This window comes from Ctenocephalides felis, unplaced genomic scaffold, assembly GCF_003426905.1.
Source record: "Ctenocephalides felis isolate EL2017-DRISC unplaced genomic scaffold, ASM342690v1 CF-g0.4_SCAFFOLD_01886, whole genome shotgun sequence".
Classification (NCBI taxonomy): domain Eukaryota; kingdom Metazoa; phylum Arthropoda; class Insecta; order Siphonaptera; family Pulicidae; genus Ctenocephalides; species Ctenocephalides felis.
This window is the reverse complement of record NW_020538040.1, coordinates 26,367,010-26,389,607: the sequence shown is the minus strand read 5'-3', so window position 1 is coordinate 26,389,607 and position 22,598 is coordinate 26,367,010.

Here is a 22,598-nt window from a genome sequence, read left to right as displayed (position 1 = left end):
TTGATGTTTTTGGATGTATATAAATGAAAATATGTTTCCAGACGAAAATAGTTTATTATTACGGTTAAACACAGTATTACTAAATTAGTTTAAAAATATATCATTACTATTTGAAAATTTAAAATCAATATAATCAATATAAATATCAAATATATGCACAATAAGGGGGAGTCCCGTAACGCCGGACGGCACTTACCGCCGGACACTTTATTTAACACGTATTATTTAAGCGAGTATAAATCTTTTTATTTCAATTCGATCATTGGGTTGCCTCTGCAAAAATCACGTAGTTAAAATGTTTCGTCTTAAGTTCTGATTGTTGTTAGAAAACAAACACTTAGAAAATAATAAAAAATAATTTTATAGTCGAATAACAGAATAAAAAATGCAGTATCTGAATAGCAGATCAAACCAACGCATCATAAACTTTATTGATCACAAACCCATGACGTAGATAATAAATTATTAATGTCTGTTTTATACCAAAAAAATCACAAAAATAGTTTGCAAAAAACTTAGTTTGATAAAATATCTTGGCAAAACAAAATTTTAATTAATATAAAATAGATTACTTATCGTATTTATTATCACATAATAGTTTGTTTTTAATGTGACTGGGACTGAATATTTTGCCTTCAGTTCCTGATATATTCAATTTGCATAAAATTATTTAAAAAATCGAAATGATAAAGATCTTTTAATTTTACATAAAAATATTCAAAAATGTTATGCTAATAATTAATCAACGAAAACAACTGATACTGTAGTTCCTTATTATTTTAAATTCTTGAAATATTTAAAATTTGCAAAAATTTTATAAAAATATTTAAAATTCAATGAATAAATTTAATGATAAATGACTTTAAATGGTGAAGTGAGTAAAGTTTGATAATAAATAAAAATATTTTCAAAATTCTACAAAAAAAGCCAACAATAAGAAAAATTTCACACCATTTTTCTTATTGTTGGGCTTTTTCTTTTTATTTTTCTTGTTGAAAGTCAAAATTTTTTTAGCAAAACTTTATACTGTTTATTATTATAGTACATGACTTTTATGATATGACTAATCTCTTATACAGGAACATTTGTTCTATGTGCGCATTTCCAACAGTTAATATTTACATTATTTTCACTTTATTGTTTATATTACTAAAAATAGAGTATACTACCTATGTACAATTTTTCTCGATATCAGAAAATTCTGATAAAATATTTGTTTATAATCAGAGCTTTCTATTTTTGTAACAGAGCGAGGCAAATAAAATCACCTATTGAACTGATAATATGTACATATATTTTTATCACGAAAAAAGTTGCAGGTGAGAGTATGATTCATGAGAGTAATAAAATTATGGATTTGAGGAAATAACTAAACTTTTCTGTGTGTGTGAATATAGAATAATGCCTATTTTATGCGTATATAGGGACATTTTCTATTAAATAATTCAATATTTTATTTGTCATTTTATTAGAGCATTATTCTCTATTTTTTACCCTTAATCTAAAGACCAACAATTTTACTTTGGATTTCTTATAGAGCATAGTGAATCAATAATTATTTAATAGAGAGAAAAACGTTTGACCATCATGAACAAGCAAAAATTAATGTTTTTAACACAAGTAAAAATTAATGTTTTTAAATATTTTTCATAATATACATGTGGGTGTTTCATGGCGTAACGGTTAAGCACATTGCCTTTTGTGTGCTCGAATCCTTGCTCTGGATAACCTGATATCAGGTAGTAGTGACAGCAGGCAGTAGTGACATCAATTTTTACTTGAAAATATAGACTAAAAATATGTTTCCAACTGAAAATAGCCCATTTCGGGCACTGCGGTGTGGAATGGCAATGGAAAATCTCTCACACTATTCTTCCTTAAATCGAGTAGAAGTTCAATTCTACTCATAGACCTGACTCAGGACACTACTATCCTTTATTTTATATTGTATATAATCCAAATAAACACGTATTTTTTTTGAAAATAAAAATTTATTGTTGACGTGTCAGATCTGATAGAGGATGGATCATATCATGTTCAGAAACATCAATAATAAATATTGTATCCAAAAAATATTTCTTGAATAATTTGAAATTATTTTGAATCTAAAATAATTATACTATAATTATACATAAATTAATAGTTTACTTAATTTTAGCTTACAATTTTATAAATTTATATATAAATAAATAAATTAAATATAAATTTTTATATAAGCAAACCTTCAAATTATTTATTGCTTAAAATTGTGAAACTTTAGTTTCGTACAATCATTTTACATTTAGTTTGAATTTTAAATGTCTGATTTAAATGAAATTAAGAAGCAAATTGTGAACTTCCTGATATATATGTTTGTAATGACTAATTTTTTCTGAATCTAAAGACTCATTTTTTTTTCAAAAAATATCTATTCAATTCTTCATTAAAAGATATTTTTTAAATTTCGGAAATATGGAATGTCTTCTTCTTCAAAAACTTTGAATTATTGAAACTAAAAGTTTTATTTTTAAAATACTAAAAAACAAATTATACAGTCATTAACAATTTTAATTGAAAATACTTCTGGAATGTGTAGACTTTGTTTGAAAATGTTTGGAAATTGGATTTTTACTTATATGTTTATTTTTACTAAACGTGTTAGCTCATTCGGATTATATTTTCCTCATCTAACAATCTACCTGAAATATTGGGGAGTCTTGAAATATGGGTACGGTTGTGCCACTTTTTTGATCAGCTATAATTTTGTTAATTTACCAGTTAGCTGGGAGAAAGGTAAATTAAATGGTAATTTGAATATTTTTCTACATGTAAATACTGCTCTTAAATTCAATGGATTATTTATGACTAATCCATCGAATTTAAGAGCAGTATTTACATCATTACTACTTTTTATCGATTCTAATCCAAATCAACAAATTTGTGGTCGTACTTAAAAATTGACTAACTCGAATACCAATCCATTGATTGGGTGTCCAAGTATGTTCAAATGAGTTTTCACCTATACCATCATCAATCCGCGTTCGAAAAATAAAAAATTGTAATGATCAAATTTAAATATGCGTATCAATTTTCACCATCGACGACAAAACCTTCCGATGACAAAATCAAGCAGGAAGTCCAAATTTCATATTTCGTTTCGTATGATTTATTCATAAAAAACAAACAGATTTCTTAGTATAAATCAGAGATGGGAGAATCAGCCTTACCTCTTCGTTTCGATTTGATTGTTCAGTCGATCTGCCTCTGGTTATATGATTTTTATCATTAGAGCAACTCGGAACTTTCTAAACTAATACAGGCGCAAATAAATTGATACAAGTAAGCAAAGGCACTATTGTATTGTGGTACGAGAGGCGACGACATAGAACTCTGATTTAATAGATTATCGTTCGTGTAGTTTTACCATATTAGTACAGGATTAATTATGAAGTAGTTAGTATAGACATGCAATTTTCGTATCCATCTGCATAACTGCAAAATTTAGGAGGAATAGATGGCGAAATCAAAAACTATGCACCCAATCGTCTAAAAAATTTGGGAATTTGTTAGGTGCATCACCATGAAGGTTTTGCATACTTTTGGTAAGGGTTGACCACCCCAAAAGATTTTTTTAAATTTTTTGATCATTTTTTTTATTTTTGAATAATTCAACAAGTATATAAAAAACTCATAACCTTACATTTTTACCCACCTACCACAAACAATTCTATTAGTACAATGAATTACAATGATTATGAAGTAGTTAATGTGTAGTTTTTATAGTATTTTTTTTTTAATGTTAATCTTCTTAAAAAAATAATTTTTGGTATGGGAAGTTCCAGCAATTTGCCTTAAAGCACGATGCCATGCGCCCCACTAGTTAGGTGTAATAATATGGTTGTGTATATCTCTATTTTATAAGAAAGTCGTCGCCTCCCGTATTATTTTACTGAATCATAGAAAAATATATACACACACCGTTGCATATGCACCTATTTGCACACGAACACATCTACAAATATCGCATAAAATCACAAATGGATTTACCCACACTTTCAAAAGTTATTGCCTGTATAATAAGTACATGGCGAATAGACACTGATTTTTAAATGTGTTGATATACAGAGACGAATTTTATTCGAAGGGCCTATTTATGAAAAATTACATAAAAATACAGTAGAAAACAAGTAACATTTGTTTAAAGATTTGCATCATATAATATTATTAGTTAATTATAAAATTAACTATCTAATATATCCCGTGTAATTAATTATTTTAATAACGATTTTTATCCTTTTATAATATATATATTATATTCCCTATTATATAATATATTTAATAAAACGTATACACTTTTTTATAAATTAGTTTAAAAATCTATGCTAAATTTCAGATATTTGCTCACATAATCGTTAGAATTTTATATTATTTAGGTAATTATTCTAATTATTGTTATATTAAATTAAACATAGTTAAGTACAAAAATATATTTAAAATCAAGACGTCACAGTGCAAACGGAGTTGCCAAAATCATCTTATATATTTTATCTATAATATCTTATATACTACTATGTGAAGATTTTAATGTCATATTATTATAATAAAAGTCAATTAATATCTTGTATCTATTATAAAAAAAATCAATAAAAAATCAGTTAAATTGTATAAATTTGATGTAAATTGTTCGATCTGAAATTTTTTCAGACGGATTTTAAGGAGCGAATCAATCATATGTTTAATATTTTTTAGACATAAGTTTCTTTCTCGTTATATTTGTTGTACTGTTGATATAATAAAAAATATTAGAATCAATCTTAATACATAAGCCACTATAGTAATATTATTGTCTTTTTATCTATGATTATTACCATGTGATGTCTTTAAATAAATTTTAAAAAAATTACAAAAATATTCCTACTACAAATAACTTAAATTTTTTGAGATTTTGTTACAGCTATTACTTTACATTATTTTCATTTTGTTCAAGAAAGCAAGCAATTATATAAAATAGCATAAAAATGTTAAAATTGTGTTTAGTGCTGTAAATTGTATAAATTGTACAATTTTTATTAAACACAAGGAATAGTACCAGGCACTAATTAATAAAAATTTACAGATAGATAGAAGTTTAATTAGAACTCTTTTTATTTCGCTAAAAACTGATGTATTTTTTTAAGAATAGTTAGACACTAATTAATTTTACATTGAATTTAAATATTTTACTTTGGTGGAACTCTGATATATTATTAATTAACTAAACCAAAAATAGTTAATTGGAACCATAAACATAATTTACAATTTAAACTTTTGTAGTTAGAAGGTATTGTAGTTCAAAACTACTACTAATACTGCTACTATCAAAACAAGTTTGTTGAACAAAAAAGAAATTTAAACAATAATATTATTTAACACCAATACTGACTTTTTTTTATATTTATTTTACATGGCTGTGTCATGCGATCATTACGCCAGTTATATTTTTACATTTTTGTGTATTTATACATTAATTTTATTATTTTATATAAATTTTATATAAATCCACATTAATACTGACTTTTTAGACAGCTACTATTTTTATCATACTCTCAAAACTATAGCATTTATTTTTGAGAATATAATCATTAGAAGCACACTCTGAAGAAGGCATCAACCTCATCTTAGAATCGTTGACAAACCTAGGATATATATATATATATATATATATATATATATATATATATATATGTATGTATGTATATGTATGTATGTATATGTATACCAGTGTCACCTGGATATGTCAACTGACCTCATAAGAAACAAACTCAAAACATACTTTTTGCAAAATGATCAAGCAAGTTTTATTTAAAAAGTGTTACTCTGTGTAATGTGAATTTTAGAAACAATAAATCGTATATAAGTAAACAAAAGATTTATATATATATATATATATATATATATATATATATATGTGTTTAGTTTCTAAAGCTTATATATTCGCAATGATAAAATTAATTTAAATCAATTTAAATATGAATATTCTTGCCAGTACAAAACCACACGTGTTTAGAGGCTGCATTGTCAGAGTGTAATAATAGTTAGAAACGCAGGTTAGTACAAACTAGTCTCGCGTTCTATCCCAACTTTGTCCAGCTTGATATCAAGCAGTATGATATCAAATATTTTACTTGATATAGATCCGAAATATAAAATCTCTAATGAAAATCACTTTTTGTGGGCATTGTTGCACCATATATACACCAACACTATTAAATAAAGTCAACATATAGATGTTCCATGGCGTAACGGTTAACTGCACTGTCTTGTGTGGACAGGGTGATGAGTTTGAACTACCACTCTGGAAAACCTGATATCAGGCAGTAGCTATATTCATTGTTACTTAAAAATATAGATGAAAAATGTTTCCAATTGAAAATAAACCGTTTCGGGCACTGCGCTATGAAATGACAATGGGAAATCTCTCACACTATTCTTCCCTGAATCTAGTTGGAGTTTAACACAGCTTACGGATCTATTCTAGGGCAGTACTTTGCATTATTTTCATATATATACACTACATAAAATAAAAGTTGTCTAGACTAGATTTGGGTATAAGATACCAAACACAGTTCATAGAACATTTAGTTCCGATCACTGTAACAATAGGAAATATTTCCTTATATCAGATTCGATAATCATGTAGTCATCAAAAATCATCTAGTAAGTTTAAATAACACTCTGTGACAAACATAGCTCAGTCAGTAGCATGTCTGACTCACACACTAAGGTTACTCGGTTCGAATCCTTACATTGTTATGCTAATTTGTATTGTAAAATTAAAAATTACTGAATTCGAATAGTTGAGTTGAATTAGGAGTAAAAAAAATATTACAACAGGTAAAGATAAAAAGAAGTTTGAAAAAATGCAAGAAGATAGAAGTCGAATATATTTAGAAGTTAGAAGATAAGAATCAAGATTAGAAGAGAGAATAAAGAAAGTCAGTTAAAAAAGAAAAACAGGCAAAGATAAAAAATAAAATAAAGAAATACAAAAATTAAGGAGTTGAATAGAATTAGAAGAGAGAGAATGATGAAAATCAGTTGAATAAAATATAATATATAATACAAGTTGAATAAACTATACATCTAATTACATATTATGTAATTATATATATTAGTATATTGAACAGCCAAAGATAAAAAGAAGAATGAAGAAATACAAGATTGATTAGAAGTTGAGTAGGATTAGAAGTTAGAAAATGAAATCCAAGATTAGAAGAAAGACAATGAAAATTTTTTTTTTTTTTAAATTTTTGTTTTTCAAAAAAAAGTAATTTTTGGTCCAATTTATAGTTTCTCAAAAATCTTATTTTTTTTAAGTAAATTTTTTTCAAAAATGTTAATCGTTTAAAAAAATAATAATTTTTGGTATGGGAAGTTCCAGCAATTTGCCTTAAGGCACGATGCCTTAATTGCCTTAAGACAGAATTCCACTTACAGCTAGTTTTTAAAGCAATCGCAAACTTTTTTTAAAGCAATCGCGCTGCGTACCAAATGGAAACTTTGGTACGGTTCTCATAGAATTGTAAACAAAATTTGCACTTACACACACATACACACAAACATACATTAATTTTTTCTAAAGTACGCCAAAATGTTCAGAAATCTTTGAAACGTAAAGATATGCAAAAATACTGATTTTCGTTTTTTGCGAACTTACCCTACGAAAAGTTAAAAAAAAACACTCTCGCTAATTGAAGAGGTTTTTTACAGTATGCAATACTTACATAAACAGAATTGTGGGCCAATTGTAAAATATACGAAAAAGATGTGTTTTTTATTAACTTCTTGTAGGGTAAGTTATAGTAATCGCAAAAAAATCGAAAATGAAAATTTTTATATATCTTTACGTTTCAGAGGTTTCTGAACATTTTGGCATACCTTAGAAAAAATGGATGTATGTGTGTGTGTGTGTGTGTGTGTGTGTGTATGTATGTGCGGATACAAATTTTCGTCGACGATTTCGGGAACACGGATCAACCGATTTGAATAATTCAAAAAACATTCGATTCGTATTGATAAGGAGACGTGCTGATTAGTTTTAGGCGAAGGCAGGTCTAGCCGTTCCGGAGATACGGGGCAAAAAGTGCCGAAAACGGTAACTCAGTTTTTAAGAGAACGGAGCGTCCGATTTTAATAATTCAAAAAACATTTTACTTGTACTGACAAGATAAAGAATTGATCAAATTTTTATAAAGGCAAGTCTAGCGGTTTCGGAGATCTAACAAAAAAAGTAAAAAAAAATGCCATTTGGCGGTCAAAAATGATCATTAGACATATGCACATCAAATTTTCAGATATTTTATAGAGATTTTAACAATAAGTATAAATTTTGTTTATTTTCCTATGGGTTCCGTATCAATGTTTACCCGTTAGACAGCGACGCCACGCTTACGTGCTTTATATTTTGTCTCTATGCAGTTAAAGCAGTACGATTGCTTTGAAAAACAAGTTCAGATCTTCCAAAATATGTCAAAATGAAGAAAACATTTTTTGTTCAAAAAAAAATTTTTTTTTAAAAATAATCTTATTTTTTCGAAGTAAATTTTTTTCAGAAATGTTAATTGTTTTAAAAAAAAAATAATAATTTTTGGTACGGGAAGTTCCAGCAATTTGCCTTAAGGCACGATGCCCTAATTGCCTTAAGACAGAATTCCACTTACAGCTAGTTTAAATTTAATACCGTATTATTCGAAATATAATCGATGCCTCCGTGTATATATAAATATATAAAAGTTATATATTACTAAACTGACTGACTCACAAAAGTGTGTCCAACACACGCAAGCTTCTGTAACTTGTTAACTTTACACACTTACGCAAAATGTGCAATCTAAACTGACAAAAACATGGCTGCTTCCAACATTCAATATATGATATAATATATATATATATATATATATATATATATATATATATATATATATTATTCTGAAGTGCGATGCGAGCGAGCGAGATACGACAAGCCTTGAAATTAAAATCGAATCAAATGATGTTGAAATAATCTCTGACAATGAACTCCCTCCATTGTTTCTCAAACATTAATAACGGAAATTCTAATAATAGCTAATTCTAATAATGGGCTATATTGAGCTTCAATTACAGTTATAAATTTGACGAGACAAATTGCTGGATCTTCCCGTACTGTAAAGTAAATAATAAAAATTAAAATTAATAAGAACATTCAAGTTTTAATAAAAATTAATACTAGACTTTTTAAAAATTTTTGAATTGTTTTCAGAGCAATCGCTCTGCCCAGTTGTTTTAGAGACGAGGTATCGAAGCGCGTAAGCGCCGCGTCACAGTCTCACAGTGAAACATCATAAATCTTGGTACGCTACCCATATAAATGTAATCAGAATTCGTACCTATTATTATAATTTTATGAAATATCAGATAATTGGATGTGCATATATCTAATGTCGGCCATTTTTTTATTGAATCTACAAAACCACTGGACCTGTCTTCTTATAAATTCAGCCAATTCTTTATTTTTTCAATGCATGTAAAATGCTTTTTGATACATTCTAATTGGTTAATCCGCTCTCGAAATCGTCGACGAAAATCTGTATCCACACATACACACATACATACATACATTCTCACACACATACACATACATAGTTTTTTTTCTGACATACTTTCCTAAATGTTCAGAAGGGTTTCAAACGTAAATATATGCAAAAAAAATTATTTTAGATTTTTTGCGATAATTATAACTTAACCTACGGAAAGATAAAAAAGAGTCGAACTAGGTATAAGTAGCTTTTGTCTTGAAACAAGTTGTATGAACTTCTCAATATGTGTAAATGATCGACTTTATCAATAAGAATTGTAATTTAGCTTTGAAAAAAAAAATTCAATACTTTATTTCCAAAATGTAATAATATCCAAATATAAATAAATTTCCACTTCTCACTAAAAACTTATCGATGTGATTCACAATTGATATCTTTCAAATAAACTTACAATATCTGCAATTGTATTTAGTTTAATTTTTTCAATACACTTTATTATGCTTGCTATGCTGTGTTGTTCTAAACATGTGTTTTATTTAAGTGTGGACGTCAACGGTGATCAGTACAAAACACAGAACGCAATACAAAGGGTGTATGTTCTAGTAGCACGGCTCATCATTCTAAACTTTATTGAATTTATATAATTGAACCACGTTTCGTGAGTCTATAATATTTTAGCATTATCGTTTAAAGCATGAACTTCATCGTTATGCAAAAATTTTTAAATATCTACAAAAAAATTATTTGAACTATAAATTACAAAGTAACGTTCGCTTTTTACCAAAAACTGATCTGCACGAATCCTAACTGATAATTTTCAAACTTTCGAATTTTTGAATTTTCAAAATCGGCTTAGCATTTCTTAGAAAAACATCGACGAAATATTTTGCACTTCTCTGCTATTTATAAAGAAACTGCTCGTCTGATCGTTGCGCAAAACCAATCAGCTTCTATCAGGTTTTTTCGATTGGTAAAATTTTTGAAATCGATTTTGAAAGAAAAAACACTCAAGTTTTGGCTCACACACAAACACACATACTTTTTCCAACTTTGGTGTCTAATGATTTCGAATGACGTCATAAAATTAGCAAATAGGATTTTCAGTCTAAAACAATTTTATCCTTTAGGTTAAGGTTAGTTAAAAAATTTAAGCAATAATATTAATTATTATAATTCTTAATAGTTTCTTATAAAAGTACCTACTCATATTCATCAGACTCTGTTCATTACGATATTTACTTCATTAGTTTATGATGCTAGTAATTATAATAATATCTTCATTTAATGATAGTAATTAAAATCGTTATATTATTAATTCATTCCTTCATTATTTATTATACACATTTGATTATTATAACTAGTAAAGTATGTAGTAGTTTACTAGTTTTGAGTTTAAAGTTCCAATTAGATATATGAATAACTTTGAACATGTAGTTTTATTAACTTCCCGTAGGGCAAGTTATAGTAATCGCAAAAAAATCGAAAATGAAAATATTTATATATCTTTACGTTTCAGAGGTTTCTGAACATTTTGGCATACCTTAGAAAAAATGGATGTATGTGTGTGTGTGTGTGTGTGTGTGTGTGTGTATGTATGTATGTATGTATGTATGTATGTATGTATGTGTGTGTATGTATGTGCGGATACAAATTTTCGTCGACGATTTCGGGAACACGGATTAACCGATTTGAATAATTCAAAAAACATTCGATTCGTATTGATAAGGAGACGTGCTGATTAGTTTTTGGCAAAGGCAGGTCCAGCCGTTCCAAGATACGGGGCAAAAAGTGCCAAAACGGTACCTCCGTTTTTAAGAGAACGGAGCGTCCGATTTGAATAATTCAAAAAACATTTTACTTGTATTGACAAGATGTAGAACTGATCAAATTTTCATGAAGGCAGGTCTAGCGGTTTCGGAGATCTAATGAAAAAAGTAAAAAAAAATGCCATTCGGCGGTTAAAAATGATCATTAGACATATGCACATCAAATTGTCAGATATTTTATAGAGATTTCAACAATAAGTATATTTTTTTTTTACATTTCTGTGGGTTCCGTACCAATGTTTACGCGTTAGACGGCGGCGCGGCACTAGCGAGCTTTGACATTTCGTCTCTATGCAGTTCAAGCAGTGCAGTGCAAGTGAAAAAAAGTTCAGAATTTTCAAAATATGTCAAAATGAAGAAAACATTTTTTTTCAAAATTTTTTTTGTTTTCAAAAAAAAAATTTTTTCTCAAAAAAAAATTTTTCTTCAAATAAATTTTTTTTTTTTCAAAAAAAAGTATTTTTTTGTCAAATTTATAGTTTCTCAAAAATCTATTTTTTTCGAAGTAAAATTTTTTCAAAAATGTTAATCGGTTTTTAAAAAAATAATAATTTTTGTACGGGAAGTTCCAGCAATTTGCCTTAAGGCACGATGCCCTAATTGCCTTAAGACAGAATTCCACTTACAGCTAGTTATTTACAGAAATAGTGAATATTGCATATACTATATACGTAGTAACAGATTATATATCTTTTAAGATATGCATTAGGGAAATAAATTTTATTGTTACAACCTGATTTATCATTTTTTAACAATAAGCAGAATCAAATAAGTACTTTTTATCTGTAGTGCTGACTTCTCAAACGATGCGGCTGAATTTATCAATACAATTTCTGTGATACTGATGAATTTTTTATTTGTGCAGCAATGCATGCCAGTAAAGTTGTTTTTTATTTTTTTATTTTTTATTTAATTTTTTTATTTGGAAACATATTGCTGTCTATATTTTTGAGATAAAGCCTATATGTTACGACTGCTTGACATCAGGCTGTCTGAGGCGGGTATCAAACCTGGAACCTTTAATTCGATGTTTATAGTTTTAATTACTGGACCAAGGAAAAGCCTCATCTATTATATATTTTGAAATAGTTTTGTTATTCACCAAAATAGTGAACTATGCATTAATTATGGAAGTAGTAACAAATTTAGTAGTTCATATATTAAATTAAACAGCTCATATGCGTAAAGAATGCCTGAGCACTGTTATAAATTTAATTGAATTTATGAATCTCGAAATGAAAAAACAAGAACTTTAATTTTTTAAACATTATGAATATTAACACAACTTTTATAATAGGATAGGTTGGGACATAATGATCCAATTTGACTTAGAGTGATAATATTGTGAAAACCAAACCAATTTTATCACAAAAAATAATACTTATCAAACAAACAACTATCTGACTATGTTCAGTATAACTCCCAACTAATTCATCAAATGTATGTTTTTTTGCTGTTTTTCTAATAATTTATCCTGTTTTTTATTCTAAAGGCGGGGTGAATTGGGACGACGAAGGTGCAAACAGGTTCAATGTCTTATTTTAATTTTAAGGGGATTTACCAAAATAATATCTACACTATTTAAGTTTTATGGGTGCATTTTATAGAGATAATACCATATACAACCTTGATCTGGTATTTCGTGAGAAATATTCGTCAGCAGAGATGGAATAACTATTAATTTAATTTATCTCTTGTAAAATTGCATTTTTAACAATTTATCTTTTTACTTTCTATTTCGTTATTGTTTATACTTCGGCTAGTGTAAAATTTTAGCTGGTCCATTTTACCCCAACCCAGGTGTAAGCTTTTATAGAGGTTATATAAAACAAATTACTGAATCTAACTTAAAAATAATAACTTATTGCAAATAACGTGGATTTAAAAATTATATTAAGGTTTCGTAAACTAAATAACAGTGCTCACAACCAAAAAAAACTAACAACTAAAGAAAATATTTTTGTTATGGATTTTCAAACATTGCCATTTATTTCCCATTGTAAGAATCAAGTTGATGGCTGGTTTAACATCTTTTTCCATCTACTTTCAAATGTTGTTGTTAAAATTTTTTTTAACTTGACTGGTTTTTTGAGATATCGGTGGTGGACATATTTACCCGTGAACCTTTAAGCCTCGATCTACCTACTTAGTTTATCAGAAGTACCTTTATTTTAACCCTATTGTACATATAAAAAAATCATTTTTTCAGATTCGTACTTTTGTAGGTTTTTGTAAAAATATTTGATCATTTTTTCGCATAATTCAATATTATAACTTTATCTTGGTATTGGGTTTATGGAATTGGAATGACCCATAATTACCCCGTTTCAAAGCATGCGAATTACAGCATGATAACATTAATATTCATGCTAATCGCAAAAATTTCACCTTTATCGGTACGTGTACCTATCTCATAATATATTTTCATATAAATACTTTACCACCGTTTTCCTATCCGTGCACAGTTTGGAAATGGTTTTGTTTTTTCCTTGATTCGGGATCGGATCCATATCTCGTATCGTTTTCAGTTGTTAGTTGCTGTGTTTGTATGGTAATTGTAGTTTCGCTGTTATCGCATCGATCGGCGCAAACTAATTGGAAATAAACACTGCTTTACTCTATTATTAAATACATTGTATTTGATTTAAGATACACATAAAACATATGCCCTCGTATATTTAGTATACAGCACACACTCTATCAGATGGATTCACACAAACGCCTTCGACTTGTTTATCACGTAGTTAAATGATCGAGGTAAATCGTATTATTCGCGGGGTTTTAGGCTTCCTAACTCTAGGAGGGTCTTAACGTTTTGCATCAAATTATACCAGAAATGTCCGTCTCTATCCCTACGTATCTGTCTGCCTTTTGGAATGTCGGTCTCTTCGTTACCCTGCTGACTGTCTGTCAGCCTGTCTTTCTAGTTCTCCATCAATCTGTCTTTCTATCTCCTGGTTAAATTGTATTTGCATCTATTTGTCCTGTTTTTTGCATCTATTTTTATATGATTCTGCCATTTTGTTTTTCTGTTAAGTGAATGCTTGTCTCTTGCCTTTCAGTTTGTCTATCTACATCATCTTCAAAATATCTTTCTAAACTATGTCAGCAATGAGTCTTTATTTTTTTCTGGAGTTAGTCTTTCCATTTTTTAGGCAGATCATATATCTCTATCTATTTATATATAAAGTCATTAATACTAACTTCTAGATAGTCCGCACTCTAACCAAATTTTTGTATGAAAATAACGTGGGTAAATTTTTATTTGTTATTTAAAATTTTATAACTTAGCGACAAATGAATCAATCTTTTAAGAATAATATTGATTTGCTTATTTTGATCATAAATAAAAAATTGATTTATTTCATAAATTAGATATTTACTTAGGAGGAAGAATCAAAAAACTTTGACTGGAATGCGAACTATTTTAAAGTTGATATTAAAAATTAAAACTTTCAGAGAATCTTTTTTTAGCAATTTGGAAGCATTTGAGCTCCAGGGAGCAAGGAAATTCGCAAACATTCATATTTAGGATCACCCTAATCTATGCATGCAATTACAAATCATACATCCGAAAAAGCCTTGAAAATTTGGGAAACTGTTCGGTATATGCCCTGACAAATTTTTTATTGAAACAAAGTAGTATTTTTTTCAATGTTTGGGTCAATCTTTATTTTCTCATTTATTAATCATGCAAGTATAAAAAACACATAACTCTAATTTTCAATGTCTATCTATAAATCCCTATTTCGTAAGAAAAATTATAGTATTTACATAATTTTTCAGCTCGATTTCTGTTAATAACATTTTTGACTAAAATTTGATTGAGATTTTTTGAGCTTGAAAAATTATTTCTTAATTATTGAAATAACGTATTGAATCAATTCTCATAATTTTCATAATTTTATCTTAAATGCGTGTTTGAAAAATACATGGATGCAACCCTCAATTTTCACCTTTCTACCGCACTTCACAATTTCATTAATCATTTTTAACCTTTTATCGTTTATTGCGAAAATTTTTACTGAATTTCAATCCAGATTTTCCAAAAAATGAAAGAATTTAATTTTTTATTACGGGTTGATCATCTCTAACACTATTTAGATTTTTTTGAAGTCATTTTCTTTATTTTTATACTAGTCATACTATGAATTATACGATATAAATATAAATATAAAAAAATAATATAGATAGATTAGATAGAATAGAGTAGGGCGAGGCTTAAAGGTCCGCGGGTAAATAGAATTTACGTTATTTATTTGTTTTATGATATACATTTTTAGTTTTATCTGCTGTAAGGTGCAAAAAATGAGATAATAGTAAATGAATATGTATATTAAGTTGAAAAAGGAATTTTACAAGAGATACATTAAATTATTAGTAATTTCAACTCTGCTGATGAATATTAACTTCCCGTAGGGTAGTTAAAGTAATGGGCCGAAAATCGAAAATGAAAATTTTTGCATATCTTTACGTTTTAAAGGTTTCTAAACATTTTGGCTCAGAAAAAATGGATGTGTGTGTGTCCGCAATTTTTCGTTCACGTTTTCGGGCGCACGGATCAACCGATTTGAATGGTTCCGAAAACATTCGATTCCTATTGATAGGGAGATGTGCTGATTAGTTTTTGGCAAAAGCAGATTCACCCGTTACAGAGATACGAAGCAAAGAGTGCAGAAAATAGAAATAGAGCTTCTGAGAGAATGGAGCATCCAATTTGAAAGATTGAAAAAACATTCAATTCGTGATGATGAAGAAGAGTGGTAATTTGTTTTTAGTAGAGACAGGCCCTGCCATTTTGAAGATACCATGCTAAATGTGCAAAAAATTGCAGTTTTTGAAAGAACTTTCTGCTTATTTTGCCAAAATAATTACTTTTGGGAAAAAAATTATCGTATTTGTTTGGCATTTGGGAAAATAATGTACTTTTCAGTTTGGAAAACTACTTATAATTGAAATTTAGAGAAAAGAAGGACGTTTCATGAAACTTTTAAATTCTAAGAAAAAATGTGTTAAAATATATTAGTAATTTGATATTTACTGGCGCACAAATAATAGTCTTTATGAAGTGTAAACATAATTCGTAACTATACATGCAACATCAATTTCTTGAAATATATATTATTACCATTAAATAAATATCATGTTTCTAATCTAAAAACAAGTTATTGTTTAAACTAAAAATATGAAAATATTACCAATTTAAAATTAAAATTAGGTCATCGGCATTACCATTATTACTGATAAAAAACTATTCGCATGACTCACAATAATTGCTGCAATACGAAAATTAGACTATATTACACCAAAATGCGATATCCGTGTTAAACAATCCATTTTCATAAAGTTGTCATGATATTATCGTGTTCTATAAATAGGTGCACATTGATATGTTTTGATAGACATTTCGTGAATGACAATAATTGCAAAAATACGTTTAATGACATAACAATACTAAATATATTCTATTTATATAATAAATTATGCCATGGCTAGATAATTCCTAAAAGTGTAAATATTTTCATTTTGTGGCCTAATTGGTATTTGCCTCATTTGCATTTTGCGCACCTAGATCACAATAGTTTCAAATCGATACATCACGTTTTAGAATTATTCCATAAAATTTCAACAAATATAATATTCACACTTATTGAGCCAAATATATATACACATAATATATGATATATATATATATATATATATATATATATATATATATATAATTGTATTCATTTTATATACTTTTTAAATCAAATGTATGTACTCTACTCATATATTTGTTGATAAATAGTAAATAATTGATTGGCACTGTTAATTTAACTATATTCTATGGTTACAATCTTTTATCATTGTAATGATTATTAACATTATATATGTGGAAAAAATTAAACTAGCGGCGTCTTAAGACAAATTGCTGGAACCTCTCGTACCACAAAGAAATATTCGAGGAATATTAAATGCTTTCAAATAGATTAATATAAATACTGTAACTTTATTATTCGTGTGATAATATTTTTAGGCAAGACAGATATTACAGCTGTTCAAAGAATGAGATTATATCGCCAGCAAAAAAGTAAAAAAAATACAAGCAGTCAATGAATGTATGTTAATTTTCATTACATGAAGTTCTTCAAACACAATTACATGATGAGTGAAGTTGCAAAAACAATATTTGTTTAGGCGTTGTTTAACATAATCCACTATGTGAACGAATATTATAGAATTTATTAATCAGCAATTACTTAATTTCTCTAATGAAGGTTCATTTTTAAATGCTAATTACAGTGACAAACCGATCGTGTCATATTTGAAGTATGACTTTAATTACATTATTGTTTTTAAATATTATACATATTTTTAATGCCATTGTAAATATGTAATTTATAATTTATTCTTTTTTTGATACTTTCTTTTTATTCCTAGTCTAATTGGTCACTTCCCATTTTTGTGTTTGGTACTGGATTTCTGTCTATCTATTTAAATTTTGTCATTGTACAATTGAAATTTCTCATTTTTGTTCCACATTACTAATGTTTGCATACCACTGGTTTTCTTCACTCAATCGTATTTTCTAAACCTTTGCTGTTTTTTTGTGCATTTTTATCCCAACATAGTCTAGTTATCCTTTTCACATTTTTGTTCCAGTTCAGTTATTTTCTTCTCAAATTTATTCCATTCTGCTGGATTTCCACACAGCCTAGAGGTTTTTATGGAATGTCTATTCAAGTTTATTTCAGTTTAATTATTTATGCTATATTTGGGACTGAGTTGACTATAGCTCTGAAGATAGAAACTACTGGTTCTGGGTTCTATATGCACTTTGGTAATTTTGGTATCGAGCAATAGTGATGCCATATTTAAACCTGATATCAAGTAAAAATATCTTGTCCGGGGCATTGCTAAAATACTCACTTTGGCAACCATGGTATCAAGCAGTACTGATGTCAGATAGTTGCTTCAGATTATATAGATCTTAAATATGATATCAAGTGCCAGAGGCATTACTAGTATACCCATTTTGGCAACCATGGTATCAAGCAGTACTGATGTCAAATTTTCGCTCCAGATTGTAGATCACAAATCTGATATCTAGCGAAAATAGCCTTTAGGGGACATATCACTATCAGAAATATATGGGCATTGCTAAAATACCCACTTTGGCAACCATGGTATCAAGCAGTACCTATGTCAGTTTGCTTCAGATTAAAGATCTCAAATATCTAGTGAAAATAGCCTTTCGAGGATATATCACAATTAGAAATATATGCTAATGGTCAAATATTGGGTTGACTTCTAAAAACACTAGGCTATGAAACATGCAATACAATAGGTTATAGAACACATAGTTCTGATTGAAGTGTCAATATACATTTCTTTTTATTAAATAATAATTTTTACAACTGTCCCGAAAAGGAGAACAAGTAAAGTATTTGATGAAGAACCGAAGACGTTAAAAAAGTGCAAATCATCTGACCCTTTCCAGTGATTAGTCAATAATCGTTAAAGGTCTTATCTGTAAAATTTGATGATTGGTGCAAAAAGAACTTTTTTTTCAATCTGTTTCAATCTTCAAGTTTCAGCCCAACAGCTCATAGGACGTGAGGTTCTGATTGCTGTTAAAAAAAATAAATAAAAAATAATAATAATAATAATAAAATTATAATCCCAGCGTATTGGTTTTTATTCAGTTATTCATCCAAGTTTTAGTTCAGGTCTCTAGATTTTTCCATTATATGGATGCAACAGTAGTTGATGTATCTGCATGATTCCATGTTTTACTACATCTGGTAATAACTGGCAAATATTATAATTAGTAGCCGGTCTCAACGTAAACAAAGATATTTCTGTATTTGCGATAACGCAATGTCAAAGAATACTTACATATCTAGATATTTCCTGTCTTCTGTACAAATGATTATCGAACTGACAATAATTTATTGAGCAAACATTTTCTGCCGAGCATTTTAATTTTGCTCATATACACATCCAAGACTCGTTTAATCTGCATTAAAATTGTTGACTTTTCAGCAATATTTTGTTATGAAACGACTATGAATCATTTAATATCATTTAACGATCAGATATGCAAAAAATATGTACTAATGATTAACATATACATAATATAAGTAGTAGTTACTGCGTTGTTCATTCTTTAGGAGACATTGTATATAAAATACGAACGATTAACTGGAGAATCTATTTACCAGGTGTGTCAAGTTGATGTTCTGATGATATGTTTACAGATTCCAGGAGCATAGAGAATACATAGTTTATTTTTGCCAGATAAAAATGTAGACATATATTGTTACACTTGCCAAAATATTTTTTTCTGTATTTTGATCAACATCTGTACTGTATTTTGAGTCCTATGAGCTGTTGTGATGATGCTCCTTTACTGCATGGCTTTTCAGAAGAAAACCCAACTGTTGGTCTATCTATATTTGGTAGATTTTATCTTAAGAATGTCTTCTATACTGATTTATTTTTTAATTTAATGCAACCAACATTTGTATCTATGGTGAGTATTTTACCTAGAACTTTGCTTGGCAAAGTCAAAATTCGATAACAAAGCCAATAAAAATAAATGGCATTAAATACAATATAAAAATGGTATTCTTACAATTCTAATAAATTGCTCAAAGTGAGTCTGCTGTAAGCAAAATCTATAATTATTCACTAAAAATGTTTCTGGTATTTTTTAAATTGCCATAATAGAAGTTGTTGATTATATTGCCATATCAGCCAACTCGTGGCATGCAATTTTTCAGTTATTTTTGTTCCGAGACATGTTTTAGCAAAGTTTATTCTGAAACTTTTAATTTTGATCATAAAAACCTTGTATGAACATCATTCAGAAGCCTTACCAGTGATCATCGTGATTTGCTCAAGAGTGCTTCATAATTGCTGACAAATTATTGGTAAATAAAGCAATACCAAATCTCGATAAAAAAATCATTTTGTAATAGATAATCTATGATCAGAACAAGATAATCTATATTTTTATTGTCCAATTAAAAACTGATTAGGCTCTGTACTTAAAATAAGAAATATATGTTTGAAATAAATGTACCAACACCAACAAATGCCTATAACCCTATGTGAAATGTTTCTGAAGCGATTATTATTAAATAAATTTCTAATTGTAATGAAATAGGAATAGAAAGGATATTTTTACTTGAAATCATATTCCGATCTTTATCTTCGTGTATATTACTACTGCTTGATATCAAGTTGCCTAAGGCAGAAATAGAACATGGAATCTTTGGTTACAAGACCAAGGTTCTTATATTAAAAGCTACGAACAAATGAAATCATTCATGCAAATGCGAATAGATTTTACTATTTTTTGTTTCATCTTATATATAAAAATGGATCGCAAAATGTGTTGGTAAGCGCATAACTCAACAACGCCTAGACCAATTTGGCCAATTCTTTTTCTAAAATGTTCGTTGAAGTCCGAAGATGGTTGTTACGGCAAGAAAACAACGAATAATTGCCGAGAAAACCCTAAAAACAGCCCTTTTTTTCTTTAATCGAGTAGGCAACGCAATTTGTAAAAAAAACAATGATCTATGTCATGACATTTTGTGTAGTTTTTGATAATCTAATTTTGAATATATTTATATAAACATAGAAATATCTTTCTATTAATCAAGCTATATTATTAAATTTCAAAATTCAAGAACAAATTACAGGCGAATCAGTTGATTCGGCAACTAACCAAGACGATCCACCGGAGTTTTTAAACTCGCTGGATTTGCTAGGATTGTCACCTCACAATCTTCAATTAAAGGTTGGATCGGCAATTATAATGTTGCGAAATATCGACCAACTATATTCAAAGGATAGTATAAAGCATAAGATGTTCTCGCACCATGCATCCCAATGCGTTTCCAGTGCGTTTATGGTATTAATTTAGAAAACCCATGTTTCTCACATGGAAAATTGTATGTTGTTTGTTCCCGTATTGGAAAACCATCAGATTTGTTTGTCTATGCGCCAGGTAATCAAACAAAAAACATCGTTTATCACAAAGCACTACAATGAAAATTGAACTGATTTTTGAATTATGATTTACATTATTAAAATTACTTACTTTTAAATTCTTATAGTGTTTTATTTAATTATTTTTAATTCACACCGAATTATTACCAGGGTGACGGTTCTGTGGAGGATAATTTTTTACAAAGAATAGAAAAAAGGTAGGCATAAAACACCGCCACATTACAATTTTTTTTGACAGGACAAAGTCTGTCGGGCCTGCTAGTTAATAATGAAAATGAATACTGATGATTTCTAAAATGTTTGGTTATGTTTTTTGGCTTGGCCAGCTTGGTATCAAGCACTATGATATGAGAGTTTCACTTGAAATCATAACGGATGGTCCATCTAGTGGTCCTAGTGGTCCTAGTAATCTAGTGATCTTACGGTTTAGATATTTCTGTAAAGAAAACATATAAAGTATTATACATCGTTAGAAAGGTCTCAAAATTTTTAGTTTTTTTTTTCTATATATCGAAACTTCAAATTCCGAACGGTGTGGCCTACAGGCAAGTTGCTATCGATAAATTCCAATTTTTAAATGGGCCACCCTATATATATCAAATGTGATCTCAAGTGAAAATAGTTTTCTGGGGAATTGCAGTAATATACCCATATAATAATTTGGTATATATCTAATATATGCGGTGTGCCATGGAGTAATGGTTAAGCGCACGGCCAGGTGTGGACGAGAACGAGGTCGCTTTTGAATAACCTGATATCGTGCAGTATCAATGTCCATTTTCACTTGAAAATATAGATAAAAAAATATCTTTCCAATTGAAAATAGCATAGTTTAGGGCACTGCGGTGTGAAATGGAAATGGGAAATCTTTCACGCTACTCTTTCTTGAATCGAGTTGGAGTTTGACTCAACTCATGGACCTGCCCTAGGGCAGTACTATCCATTATTATTATATAATATATTGCCACACAAAGGAGAGTCGGAGGGTTGCCTTTTTGTGAAATAGTGGGTTAGGTCTTCAAACAAGCATCGTTAGGACAAGTAGTTCTAAGTATTTTTGTTGAAACAAATAAAAATAAGTGTTTTAGATATTAGTAATAATTACCTCTTTTATTTTCGATTTTAACGAGTCCTGTTTGTCCGACGCATATGACGCGCAAACATATTTTTTATTTGCGTAACCCTAAAATAATTAGTTAGAAAAGTCTGTCAGTGGCATTTCAGATAAGCAATT